Raw genomic sequence first — 13680 nt, forward strand, 5'->3', positions numbered from 1 at the left:
CACGTTGATCCAGGGTTTTATACTGACTGCCATTGGAGTTGGGAAGGAATTCTTTCCCTGAATTGGGGCAATTGGCCTGAACCTCATGGGGTTTTTTGCCTTCCCCTGGATCAATGCTGTAGGGTTATGGGTTGGACTTGATGGACTGACGTCTTCATCCAACCTCATCTACTATGTAAGACTTTGGTGTATGTGAGGAAACCCACGCAAACACAGGGACAACATACAGACCCCTTGCAGATGTTGTCATTGGCCGGATTTGAGCCCAGGGCTCCAGTGCTAAACCCTGAGGCACCATGGCTGCTGGAAGAATGGCGATTTATAATGGTCATCAATGGGGTCAAAAAATATAATTTGCTCCTAAATTTTTAAAATTAGGAGCACAAGTGGTTTTCTATTCGCCCTGTAAAAGATATAGATTTAAAACTGAGTGCCCTGACTGTCTCCAGCCTTCAATAAAGGGGACATGGGATCATACACCATACCTACTGAGTTATAAGGTTTTCTGGGATTTTAGAATTGGAATAGGTCATCCATATTGGATTGTTGGCTTGACAGGTCAGCGATGTTGCGTTCATTTGTCGTTTGGCCTTTCCTAAGAATCAGTCACCAGTATTACAGCACTGGAAACCCCCTTTAAATTCATGAACAGCAATCCAGTGCTCCCTCTATTGGCAGCACCAGGTAACTGTTTTCTGTGAATTTTTCAGGCCATTGACCTGACCACTGAGACAGTCTGGTGTAAGTGCTGATCAGTCCATATATTAGGCTGCATGTTGCATTCTCAGTAAATCCCCTCTTTACTTTGTTATGGTACTGATTTTACTCTGTCAACCAAAAAATATAACTTGACCAAGGCTCTGTGCACACAAATGTCTGTTCGGCTAGCATGCTAACCCATTATTTCCTAGGACCCAATACACATACCTATGTATTATGCCAGGACTGTCTATGGGGCCATGAGTGGGTGGCAAAACTCAGGACAGGTCCTGTTTTTTTTTTTTTTTTTTTTTTTTTTTGCCTATTTAGTGGCCCAGGCTCACTGCAAGAATAACTGGGTCAGTGGAGGGCATAGACACTCCATGGCTATCACATATGTGCTCTCCGTTCTGTTTTACCATGGATCTGGGGATGCATTTAGCAATGGATCCCCTGCAGAGCGGCGCTCCTGGCCCCATGCTGTGCACACTACTATGGCTGGCCCCATCTATTTGTGGCTTGCTTTGCAGGGAAATCACAGCAGTGGTCCCTTTATTGTCAGGATCGGTAGGGTTTGGACCCCCACAGATCATAATGTGACGGTGTATCCTAGCAATATGCCATTACTTTATAAGCTAGGAGTAACCCTTTAACTTCAGTGCTGTTCTTTTCATGTATTAGCTGGATATTGCCTTTGCCATGTAAGGTATTCTCTATAGATTATATGATGGGGACTGTGATCTTCTATGTGTGGAAATCAGGGCTGTACAGATCCTGCCGGCCAGGGAGTTAATGTACCTGGGTGTCCAATATTTTTATTTTTTGGAGGGAGGGGGTTATTATATAGGGTTCCCAATGTACATTTTTTTTCCCTATCAGTATGTCTTTGTAGTATGGGAGGAAATCCATGCAAACACGGGGAGAACATACAAACTCCTTGCAGATGTCGTTCCTGGCAGGAATTGAACCCAGGACTCCAGAGCTGCAAGGCTGCAGTGCTAACCACTGAGCCACCGTGTTGCCCCTCGGGGTTATTACTTTTGTTGTCAGAATTGGATTTGATTATTGCGTTGCCGAAGTGTCTACCATAGTTTATACTGTTTGTCGATGTAAGGTGTGGACGTTCTCATGTACTAGAGATGTGAAGGAGACATGGTGGGGGGCTTTTATAAGGACTCGTGTTTCCTGCAGCTGGCGTAACTTGGGACAGACTTTTTAAAGGGGTTCACCGGAAAGGCTTTACTTACTTGCTACGTGGACATCTAGATGTTGTACCTAGGTGTTCTGGACTGATTCCAACCTCTGGTCATGTGCTCAGAACCAGCACTTGGCCCTGGGGTCCCTCCCATTTTGACAGGTTAGTTACCTGTGTTATGGGGGCTAGCAGACTATAGTAAAGCAAGCTGCCATATCACAGGTAACTAGAGATAAAAACGGGAGAGAGAGGGGAGGCAGTGGAGCGATTTGGTGTCTGAACCCCTAAGTGCAGCATCTAAAAGCCCCTGGCGGAAGCAAGTCAAAAATTCTCTCTGGAGAAACCCTTCAGTAATTCTGGCACAACTTGGGGGTCCTGAGTGTCACAACTGAGACTTGTACTAGTCAGGGACTGGTGAAAATTTCAGCTATGGATAACGGCGTGAGTTATAGTAAATCTATTGTGCCTTGGTGTCCCCTGCCTGTCTTGGTCTCTGCCCACTTTCTTAAAAAGTGGCAAACGGGGCACAGTAACATCAACATGGCACATCACATCTTTGGTGCAAATACGGACCGTGGACTAAAGACATAGCAGTTTTCTGGTATTTCACCTAATTTCCTCCCACTGTGTGTGTGTATATAGATAGACAGACAGATAGATAGATATGTATGTAGTTGTGTGTGTCATTGGCCCTGACTCTTATACTACTATATTTTTGCCACTACTAGATAATAAAGCGTCACTTTCCATCTGAGATCGGAATATTCTCTGTAGATATGAGTCATCTCTCCTGCTCTTCCTGAGCGTTATCTTTTTTTCATGGAAATTGTGTGAAAACCCATTTGTCTAGTTTAATAGCAGTGACTGTAGTAACTTTCTCGTAATCCTGAATGGCAAATTGTCCTGGTTTTGCAGCGGGAGCTTTTTGGCACAAGACGGCTGTATTTTTGGCCTAGTGCTATTGACGTGTAATGTAGTGTACGCTGCTAGTCATACAACAGGTCTTCCCTGTGGACCTGCAGTCCATTATATGGAGCCGTTGGCACATGGATTTTTTTTTTTTTTTTTTTTTCATGAACCAAGAGAAACAATCATTGCATGCTTATATATATTTATATTAATACTAATTTATTTATATATATATATATATATATATATATATATATATATATATATATATATATATATTTTTTTTTCTTCCCCACTTGTCTCTGTTAGACAAGTCTGTGGAGAAAAAAACAAGGAAACAAAAAAAAATAAAAATAAAGCCATCATGCTTCATGGGTTCCCAACCAGATGACCTCCAATGACCTTTGGAGGACCTTTTTAAGCGCACTTGCTGCATATTTGTATCATGTGTATTGTCACGTAGTGTCGGCATGTGAATGTCTCATGTGATAACAGTGCTGTGTTGTGGTGACTTAGTCAGCAGTGGTTAGACTCTGTTCACACCAGAATTATAATACCGTAGTGATGTTCTAGTGTCCTATACTTTCTGCAGGCTGCTTCTTGGAAACCAGCAGAGCTAACGCTTTAGTTTTTCCGCTGACATGTCTCTTCTAGTATATACATGTGTTGTGAATAATATAACATTTTTGCAACATCTTTTCTTCTCACACTTTGTTCTGTTGTTCCTTTGTTATTCTTCCTGGAAACTTACGAATAATTAGTCCTCTTCTACAAGGGGTGTGAGCCTGCATAAACAGCTGGGACGGTGTCAGTGTTTTGGGGTGCGCCCCCAATATCTAATACCCAGCTGTGAATTCATGTAAGAGGAGTAACAGAGGAGCGGCACAACAGAGTTCTGAGAAAAAAAAATCATTTACTGAAGCCGTTTCTATTCCACTGAACGTACTCTTCTTAGACTAACTATAGATGGTGCTCGGGTAAAACATCCTGTCGGACGGAGGTAATATCCAGCAGAGGAATGAAGTCGTTGTCGATCACTCTTCAGGAAGAGCTGGACAGTTACTTCATTTTTCTGTAGGAGAGGTGACGGGTCTTCTTTAAGGAAGGGAGGAAGGCGTAACCGATGTATACCATGTTTTATCTATACTACTCGCTCAGATGCTGCTGGGCCTGATAGCAATAATAATAATCTAAATAATAATTAATTTAAAATAAATAAATAATATAATTATAAAATTGTAATTATTATTAAATAATAATATAAAAATAATATGAGTATGATGCAGTAGGGTATGGGGGCACTCGTCCACATTAGGGAGAGTGTTCGCCTACATAGGCAGTACGGAGACTTACAAGTCATTCCTGCTCCGCTAGGGATTATGGGTAAAAAATATGCAAATCTAGTCTCCTGGATGGAATTAGGATTTAATCCCTAGCGGAGCAGGAATGACTTGTAAGTCTCCGTACTGCCTATGTAGGCGAACACTCTCCCTAATGTGGACGAGTGCCCCCATACCCTGGTCTATAGTCTCTCACCATGCTAAATCAGTATCCCTACCACTATGCTGAGGATGGCCCAATAGGCCGAAACAGCGCTGTCCATAGTTGGGAATCTGTTCCTTTTGGGACAGAAATACTGATTTAGCAATTAAATCCACATTATGATTAAAAGACTTTATAACTGAGTCGTTCATGATGTTAAGGATGCCGCCCTCTATAGGGTGGTGTACAGAGTGCACTCTGTTCTCCTAATTCCATCCAGGAGACTAGATTTGCATATTTTTTACCTATGATACACTATGGAATGATGTGATGGAATATCTCCAGGATATGTTATCACTGAGGGGACTGACTATTGGGACCTCCACCAATCCAGAGGGGGCTGCAGCACAGATTCAGGGACACTACCGCGCAGCTTTGTTGGGTCTGGCTGCAGTTCCCTGTACTGGTGGGTGGCCGGGTACACTGAAGGACTGTGACCCCCTACATTCTCGTGATCATTGTTGGTCTGACATCTGCGACTGATAAGCCTTTTACTTTAGGAGACGGAAATCTTTTCAACCAGTATATCACTGTAGCCTTGTAGCAGATTAAAAAAAAAAAAAAATTTTTAATGTGGCAACAAATTTTTTTAGTACGTTTTATACAGCTATACCTATTTGAAGTGACTCCCCCCCAGTTTTCTCTACATATTACACAGCCCCCTATTCCATACACAATAAGGGGGCATTCACACGGAGTAACGCCTCGCTGATTCTGGCACGATAACTCGCGTAAGAATCAGCGCTGCAAAACTGAATCCCATTGACTTCAATGGGTTGCGTTTATCGCGCATAACACATTGAAATGGGAGGCTTTTTAACCCATTGATTTCAATGTGTTATGCATGTTAAACAGTACCCTTTGAAGTCAATGATATTCTGTTTTGCAGCGCTGATTCTGACACAAGTTATTGTGTCAGAATCAATGCCGCGTTACATCGTGTGAATGCCCCCTAAGAGGCAGGAACAGCTCTCAATACAGAAGCCAGGGGAAAAAAAGAAAGAAATCCAGGGTTTCATAGAAAGGAGACAAAATGTGTTAATGAAGTATATTACAAGGCAAAAAGACCCGCAAACAAGCAGTGACAGAATACAGCTGCATCGCTTGGCGACGTCCGTCGGTTCGAGACTTCAGTCTTTGCCTGCAAAGGATTCTCTACAAAGTATTATGTTTAATTTTGGCAATTGTTAATTTGTTCAGTTACTTTTGAGCCTCTGAAATGTGGAGTATTTGAAGAGAAATAGCTGCAGATCCTAAATATTTTTCAGGATATCTTCGTTCAGCCCCTTGCTTTAATAGTCTACACTTCAATTATATCTCAGTTGTTTCGTCTCTAATCCAATATGGTGGCCACAGAGCCCAAATCCTGAAGATTGTGTCAATGGCCAAATATTCCTGGACCTCTCTGTATGTGTATAAGGTTTACACGGCGCTGTGTTATGGTTGGAAGGGCTCACAAGATCTCACACTGGTATTCCAGGAATTCTTGGAGAATACTTCACCGCTCTCAGGATCCCCTTCTTCAGGGCCATTGTCTTACTATGTGCAGACAGTTACCGGGAAATCTTTCCTTTGTTACATAGCTGCATTGTGGCTTCTGTATTATATTCCACACACTCAACGTGTTTCCACGATTGTAATGGGGAAAGCTGGGTACCAATGAGGTGTCCGTCACTTCACGTTAGCGATATAGCGCGCATTCATGGCCATCAAAAAAAAAAAAGTGCATTGAGAAGCGGACCACGGTTTTAGGGGTTTACATACGGACTGAGGCGGTGCTATATTTAGGAAGAGGTCTCCTGCTCAGGACACCTGTATATCCCACTCTGAGGGAGCGCCTTCCATTCTGGTATACTCAAGTCAGTTGTGTTTTATGTGGTTTGGTCCTTCGTTTGTATAAACGTCATGTGCGAAGTCTATGGTGACACGATTGGGACATGGTGCGATCAAGTCATCATCTGGGGGTTGTTTTCTAAAGACGTTTGCATTGAGAAACCTAAAGGGTAGCTTAAAACTTCAGGAGGGGCCTACCCTTAATTTTATAGAGGAGGTCATGTCTAAACTATGCCACAAAAAAGTGGTAGGATTTGATCAGTCTTGAAACATCCCAACTTTCCCGTTCGTCACAATGATATGCGGGACACAGTATGACCCCATGCACATAACCTTAGTTCTTTCCGTATAATCTGCAATTAAGGGTCTGCTATTTCGGATACTATACAGATCCGTATTTTCACGGAATGAAAGCCTCTATAGTGGTGTGCGTATAGTCTAAGGCAGGGGTCCTCAAACTGCGGCCCGCGGGCCACATGCGGCCCGCCAAGCACTTCTGTCTGGCCCCACCGACAACGCTGGCAGGCGTGCATTTGAAGCTCCTGAAGAGCTCGGGCCAGGCCATGGAGCGCACTTCACTTTACCTACTGGAGGGCACCGCTCCCGATGTCTGTGCGACCTGCTCTGCCTCCGGCCCACTGTTTAAAAAGGTTGAGGACCCCTGGTCTAAGGGGTTCTTACAAACTGATCATCTGAAACTACACTTTTGTAATTTTGCATGCTAAGAGGAACGGTAAAGGAGGACAAACCTGTATGTATGGCAGCTGGTGGAGTCTCGTGTAGTATGAGAGGATGAGGGATGATGACTACATCGGGGAGAGGTGAGATGTACGTGACGGTCGTGACGTCATTTGTGAGTAACAGGGAGCAGTTTGAGAACAATGGAGCACGACTTGTAAAACTTGAAATGCCTAGCTGACTAGTAACCGTTTTGGAGAAAACTGCAGTAACTTGCCTAAGTCTGAATCTGCACACGTAGCTTCTGATGCCAAAGCCAGACGTGGGTCCAGCAAGAAGAAGGTCGGGGCTAGACCTAGACACATGTTGTCGTGAGATCTCAAGATTTGCTCTACGTAGAGATGAATGAGATTGGTTGCAAATTACTATGTACAAGTGCTTTTGTGTATATACCTGTATGTGTGTGTGTGTGTATATGTGTGTATAAGTTCACTCTTTGCACAAATCATGATCATTCTAAAATATACTGCCATAGAACAAGTTGCTTTCAGCCTGGATTTTGTCATGTGGTTTTGGTGTCCGCTGTAATGTAAGGGCAGGGAACGTACACGGATAACTTTTATAAAGGAAATTATTTGCTGCTTTTATACCCTTTTCTATCATTTTTTTGGTACATGTGTTGTGTTGGGTGTGATCTTGGTCTCCTCACTAATCCTTTCTATGTCGTGCGCCCTAATATCTTCCCGCTTACTAGAGAGTTCACCTAAAGTTCTTCCTTCGCCTGCCAAACTTCTTCGTCGCTAATAAATTCTGTTCCTTTCCAGTGACACAATCTTTCTGTGGGTGGCGGAGGTTTGGGCTGTGATAGAAATATATAGGGAGAAGAAGAGGCTGTGACTGGGCAGTGACTGTACGCTACTGGGTCCTAGGGTCCTATAGGTAATATGTTTCTTATTACAGGCGCCTTTTTAGGGACTGTTACCCTGGCAGTATTGGGGCTGGTGAGCTGTATAAATGTGGTAGAATTTATTAAATTTTTTGGTTAGATATTGATGGGCTATCCTTAGGATCAGATTGTGTGAGTCCTACACCCAGGAAACCCCTTATTTCCCCCTCGATGAGCTGTTTCCTATCCAGAACTAAGCAGTGTACAGAGCCAGAAACTACATTTTCTAGTGGGCGTTCCAGTTCTGCTTGCATTCAAGTGGATGGGAGCCATGTGTGTGGCAGAGCCCTGGGCATTCGTGCTTGGCTTTGGCACATCGAAAACCTATGGTTTTGTAATAGGGAATATCTCGCCAGTATCTTATCTGATGAAACAAGCCATAGTTGTATATAAAGTACAGTATGGCTCCTATGGGTGCTCTCTACTACTCCTTACGTATTGTACAGCTTTATAATACTGTCATGACCTCTGTGGGGGGAAAAAAAATTTGATAAGGGCCTGTGGATATGGCTAGCATAATGGGCCAGTGGCTGAGCAGAGTTAGAGAGGGATGGGAGCGCCGCTGAGCCTTTCCATAAATCTCTTCCTCTTTGGCAAGACTTTAGTACTGATTCCAATTTGGGCCAAGAAAACGCAGGAGGCGACATCTCCTCTCTAGGCAGTGTGGGCCCAGTCACATATGGCTACCTCAGCAGTATTGGGCTTATTACTTTGGATAATATGGTGTGTCAGGAAGGCGGTGTAAGTGCTTGCAAAGTAGTGCATGCCGAAATAATTTCCTTGAAAGCTAAATTGTGGTTTGGCACCGTTCACATTTGTTTTAGACGCTTGGGTTTATGATATTGAGCAGTATTGAAAATCGGCCTTTAGTGTCTGTAGAAGGATTTATAAGGGTGTGTTTACATGTTAAGGCATTTGGATGCGGTTTTTGAAGCGAAAACCAGGTGATGGTTATGAAGGGATTTAAAGGGGTTGTCCGGCCTTAAATAGATTTTTTTTCTTTTTTATATTGATGACCAATCCCACAGGAATTGATCTGTGCGGGCCCGATGCTCCCAGCTGTACCAGCAGCCTCCAGGCACTAGGATTTAAAGCAGTGGATGAGGAAAATGCGCCGGGTCGCCTATTTAAAGGGGTTGTCCCACAAAGTAAAGGGAACAGGACCTTACTTGTGAATGTCGGTGGGACTAGTGGTGGTCGGTGATCCCATTGAAGTGAAGCAGAACGTCTTAGGAATCCATCACTGGCTTTACGGCTTCTGACTGACCATGACTGTTGGCCACTTATGAAGGAGTCGAAGTTGGCAATCTGTAATAAATAAAGACTCCAGAATTTTTTTTCTTACTTGTCTCCTCCAGAAAAAGGGATTTTCCATGTTTATCTGATGAAATATAATTGATGTTTGTTATGAAATAGACCAGTCAGTCTTATGCTGACTGCTGAGTAAGGGGGGTGGGTGTGTACAGGTATTGAAATTTAAAGGGGGCATCTACCTTCACCTACTGTTATGTTCTGGAGTAACTGCTTAAGAAAGGCCTAAGGTGGCGAGCTACCACCTTGCATGTCTGTCTTATGTTTCCTGTGTATGGCACTCAATGGACGACTACCCTGTATAAAGTATTTGTTCTCAGATATTTTTTTTCTTTTCCTTAATTTTAGGTTATTTGATCCCAAACCGGATGTTCTAGAACCCTAATGGGCCAGGAGGATCGCTCTACATAAAACAGGTAAGTGAGTTGGTTTTTAGCTGGAATATCACGTGGCACGCTAAGATAAAAATAATGTAGTCCTATATGGTTTGGAAAGAGCTACTGTTAGTCACTAGATTGGGGGTCCTAAGCCCCCCCACATTTAGTCACTCTGGAGGAGGAGTGCCGCTTTACTCTGTGTGAATGCCCCCTTAGACTGAATAGAGTGACTATATACATGCTTGGAAACACAGAACCCCCTCCTCATGACTAGTGAGGTCCGAGACACTTAGCTCCCGTCCTGTGGATATGGGGTCATGTTTGTGTACAGTGACAACCTGCATAAAGAAAGTAGATGACGCTTTACTTAGGAATGATAACTGTAAAAATGTACAAAAAAAAAAGTGAAGTGCTTGAGTGTGGTAAAATAAAGCCGTGCGGTTTGTGTATGATCTAGAGGAATGCTGGAGATTTAGCCGGTGCCCGGTGCATTTGTTCTGTGTCATAGCGTTCATTGTTTGCATTGCTTCTTGCATATCTGCTCGCTGCGTGTTAGGAACGGTTCAGTGCTTTTCTAAACCATTGGACGCAGTTAGAATTCCTTATTCTTGACTTTTATTTCAACCATGTAAGGTAAAAGCATTTTAATTCAGGTCGTTCTCAAAAGCTGTCCGCACGTCTGTCCTCTTCTGTCCGTCCATCCGTGTTGTATATGTGCGTTGGCATCTCTTAAGATAATATAATATAGAGCAATGAAATTACAAATACTCTTAGATTTTAAAAGCATACAATGTTCCCCCAGACATGAGTTACACCCCCCCCCCCCCATCCTCAAACATGCCAACCAGGAGGCCCTGTGGCTATGGTGTAAATTGTTAGCACAGAATAAGAAAGCAGGTTTTCCTTGTTTTCCATATGCAGTGCCACGCTGGTCTACAGGCAGCATCTGGTATTGCAGTCCTGACAAGGTGTAATTCCAGATACAGCCTGTGGCCAAGTGTGGTGCTGTTTCTGTGTCATACATTTTTCTAACCCTGGATGACGCTGCTATGAATTGTTTCTGGATTTGTGGTTAATCTGCTATTTTCAAAAAAAAATTCTGCATTTTTGTTGGTTTCCTTTTGAGTGCAGTCCTATGAGGATGTGTTCACATTGTTTGTTACATTATTTATTGTATTTATGTTACTGACACCAGGTCAGGTTTGGTGATGTCATCGCTAATCTCGTGTTTGCATTTTTCAACCACATGCTTCTATACAGTGTATTATTCAGCAGGAGTACAGCGCCCTACTGAACTCTATATATCCCCGCATGCTTCTAGTTCTCCTAAATATGGCATATTTTACATATTTTAAATTCTTCTGAAAAGCGCCTTGAATAGGAGAAGGAGACATGGTACTGAAGGAAGTGAGCAGGAATTCTTAAATCTATAGGGTATGCCCAGTTTTGTTTGTTTTTTGCAGCTGTTCTCGCCACAAGTCTTCATAATTTCTGCAGCAAGGTGACAGGCAAAGTGCTGTAGTCCCACTATATCAGCCCCAGGTTTCTGACCTATGTGTGGTCCAGGGTGGGTGTGGAGTAGGTTTCAGCCCAGATGTGGGTCCTGAGGCTCATTAATCCTCTGGCGTGTGGTACTGTGTGCTGTGGCGTGTATCTAATCCTCTGGCGTGTGATACTGTGTGCTGATTTGTGTATCTAATCCTCTGATATGTGTATCTCAGTTTGGATATCAGTGTTGTATTGTGCATATGGAGTGACCGTGTGTATTGCAGTTGGAATATGAGTGAGAGACTTGAAGGTTTGTATTGGCTAATGAAGGGGTCATTGTTTTGGTAATGTGTATCTCGGCAAGGGTACGTCCGAGCCAGTTGAGGCTTCGTCTTAAACCTTCCTGGACACCTGAAGTATCTGTATGCCAAATTTGGTGAGGGTCAGTCCAGTCTTTTGGTTGCGCATAAAGAACAGACAGACAGAAATCCATTTTTATATAAATGAGATATGTGACATTGATCAGTGATTAATTTCCCATGTTGGCATAGGTTTCCTACAGTTACTCTGGTTTCCTTCCACACTCCAAAGCACTAAAACTGGGACTGGGGAGGGATAGCAGCGGGTAGTCACCGCACATTATATGATCTGCCGTAACAGCCTTGTGGATTTGTAAACAAATCTCATCCACATACTGCAGGATTTGGTTGCAATGCAAAGTGACCGACATGTCAAGGTTTACTGCGGGACTGACAACATCTTCCCACTGCAAAGGTGGGGGCTCTTAGTGCTTCCGATTGGTGAACCACAGCAAATACCATCCCCCGATTTTGGGTGGCTTTTGTCATGGTAGCTTGCATGGTGTGTTTGCACTGTGTGGCCCCGGCCCTAGACGACTTGCGTGACCTTGGCTAATATAGCAGCAAATGCATCAGGTCCTGTCAGAATAAATCAATAAGTTGTCAGGTCTCGTGTCATTACTGATAGAGTAAAGGCAAGCAGCCATGGACCCGATAAGAGAAGTGCAGCTTGGTGGTCCCTTCCTTTTTAAAGGGGTTTCCTGTAAATGCATTGAAACTTGTAGACAATTAAAAGTTAAACATTTTTGCAAATATAAATAAAAAATGTTTTGCAGAGTTTTAAGGATTTTCTCTAACCATCATAGTGTGGATAGTCTGTTGTCTTAATCGGTTGCCAATGGATATGACCATGAATGCAGGAACTTTCTATGGTCAGAAACCCGGCCATGATGTCCTTACTGTGGACAGGTTGTAGGAGAAGATAAAGGGAAATCATGGCTGGGACTGACCACAGAAAGTGCATGCAATCATGGTCGTATCCATTGGCAAACTGATCAAGACATCAGACTGTCACCACTAAGATGGTTAGAGAAAATCTTAAGAACACTACAAAATTATCTACTTATTTCTAAAACGTTTACCTCTTCAGTAGTCTAGAAATATAAATATGTTTATGGGAAACCCCTTTAAGCAGAGCTAAATGGTCGCTGGTCCGCTGTATTGGGGCAGACACATTTAGGTGATCGAGTTCTACTTTGGTGTGGTGTGGTGTGGGGTGCGGTGGAAGGAGATTGGTTCCATAGAAGAAATTTCCTTTAAGTCCCTTTTAGTGAGCATCCCCATTTCTATGGAGACCTTGTAATACGCTGACGCTCCTATGGAGAAGAGATCTGGAGAAGAGATCTGGAGAAGAGACTGCTTCCAGAGTGGCACAGAGAAGACTTGAGACATGACTGGCCAACCTTGGGGCACCCCGACACGAAATCTGTGAAGCTCGGTATAGGGTTGTCTTCGGAGTGTGTACGGTCTGATGGTGCCCGCAGCGTCTGCAGCTCTGCCTCTGTCTTGTTTGATTTTCCCTGTCTCTATGGAGTGAGAGGCGGCTTGGTTCCCGGGAGCTTTTATGTTGTGGGTAAACGAAGAAAAATTACTCAATTAACGAATAAACCATCTAATGAAAAGCCTGCCAGGCCTGGGTATTCCTGACGCCAGCGACTCATCCAGGAAAGGGATCTGCCAATAGAAGAGGCTGCAAAGAGCCTACCTGCTCCTCACCACACCTGGATCTTACAATTTAAAGGCACTCTACATATTCAGGTTAACTTAACCAGTTCATAATCAGGCCATTTTCAGTCCCCCCCCCCCCCCCCCCCACAGGCAGATTTCAGGGCTATAACATCCTTTGGGTTACAAATGATTTTTGCACCTTTTTTTTTTACAGTGATAAATATTTATTTTAATCCCCCCCCCATGTTTTTTTTTCTTTATTTTGAGATCTGAAAAAATGTAAACAAAAAAGATTCATTTTTTTTTTTTTTTTTTTTTTTAATTCACATTTTTCCATGGATTTTTATTAAAATATTTTACAAACTGTCACATAGACGAGGTAGTTTTTTTTTTTCTTTCTTTCCACTTTTATTTTTTATGTTTTTATTTCTGTAATTTGATTTTTTTTTTTTTTCTGTAAGGTAATAATAGAGCTGGGCGGTTGGCGATTTTATTTTTCTGCTGATTTTTATTTATTTTTTATAATTTTTTTTTCCCTTGCGGCCGTTAGATTAGCCCCAGTTACAGGACAACGGCAGCCTCCTATTATGTTCGCCAGAGCTGATCTGGGTCTTCTTGGCCCCAGCTACCATGTGACCGTAGGACCCAGAAGTGGAGCCACATGATGGCTGCTCC

General features: G+C 43.1%; 1 protein-coding gene across 3 annotated transcripts in view; it reads left to right on the forward strand.

Annotated features, from left to right (window-relative positions):
* Positions 1–13680, forward strand: part of WDR37 (WD repeat domain 37) — a 126333-nt gene that overhangs the window by 14942 nt on the left and 97711 nt on the right. For all 3 annotated transcript variants that reach the window (XM_075271624.1, XM_075271622.1, XM_075271625.1), the window contains exon 2: positions 9462–9529. The gene's annotated coding sequence lies outside the window, so the exon portion shown is untranslated. The remainder of the gene's footprint in view (positions 1–9461; positions 9530–13680) is intronic.

Source organism: Leptodactylus fuscus, chromosome 4, assembly GCF_031893055.1.
Source record: "Leptodactylus fuscus isolate aLepFus1 chromosome 4, aLepFus1.hap2, whole genome shotgun sequence".
Lineage (NCBI taxonomy): Eukaryota > Metazoa > Chordata > Amphibia > Anura > Leptodactylidae > Leptodactylus > Leptodactylus fuscus.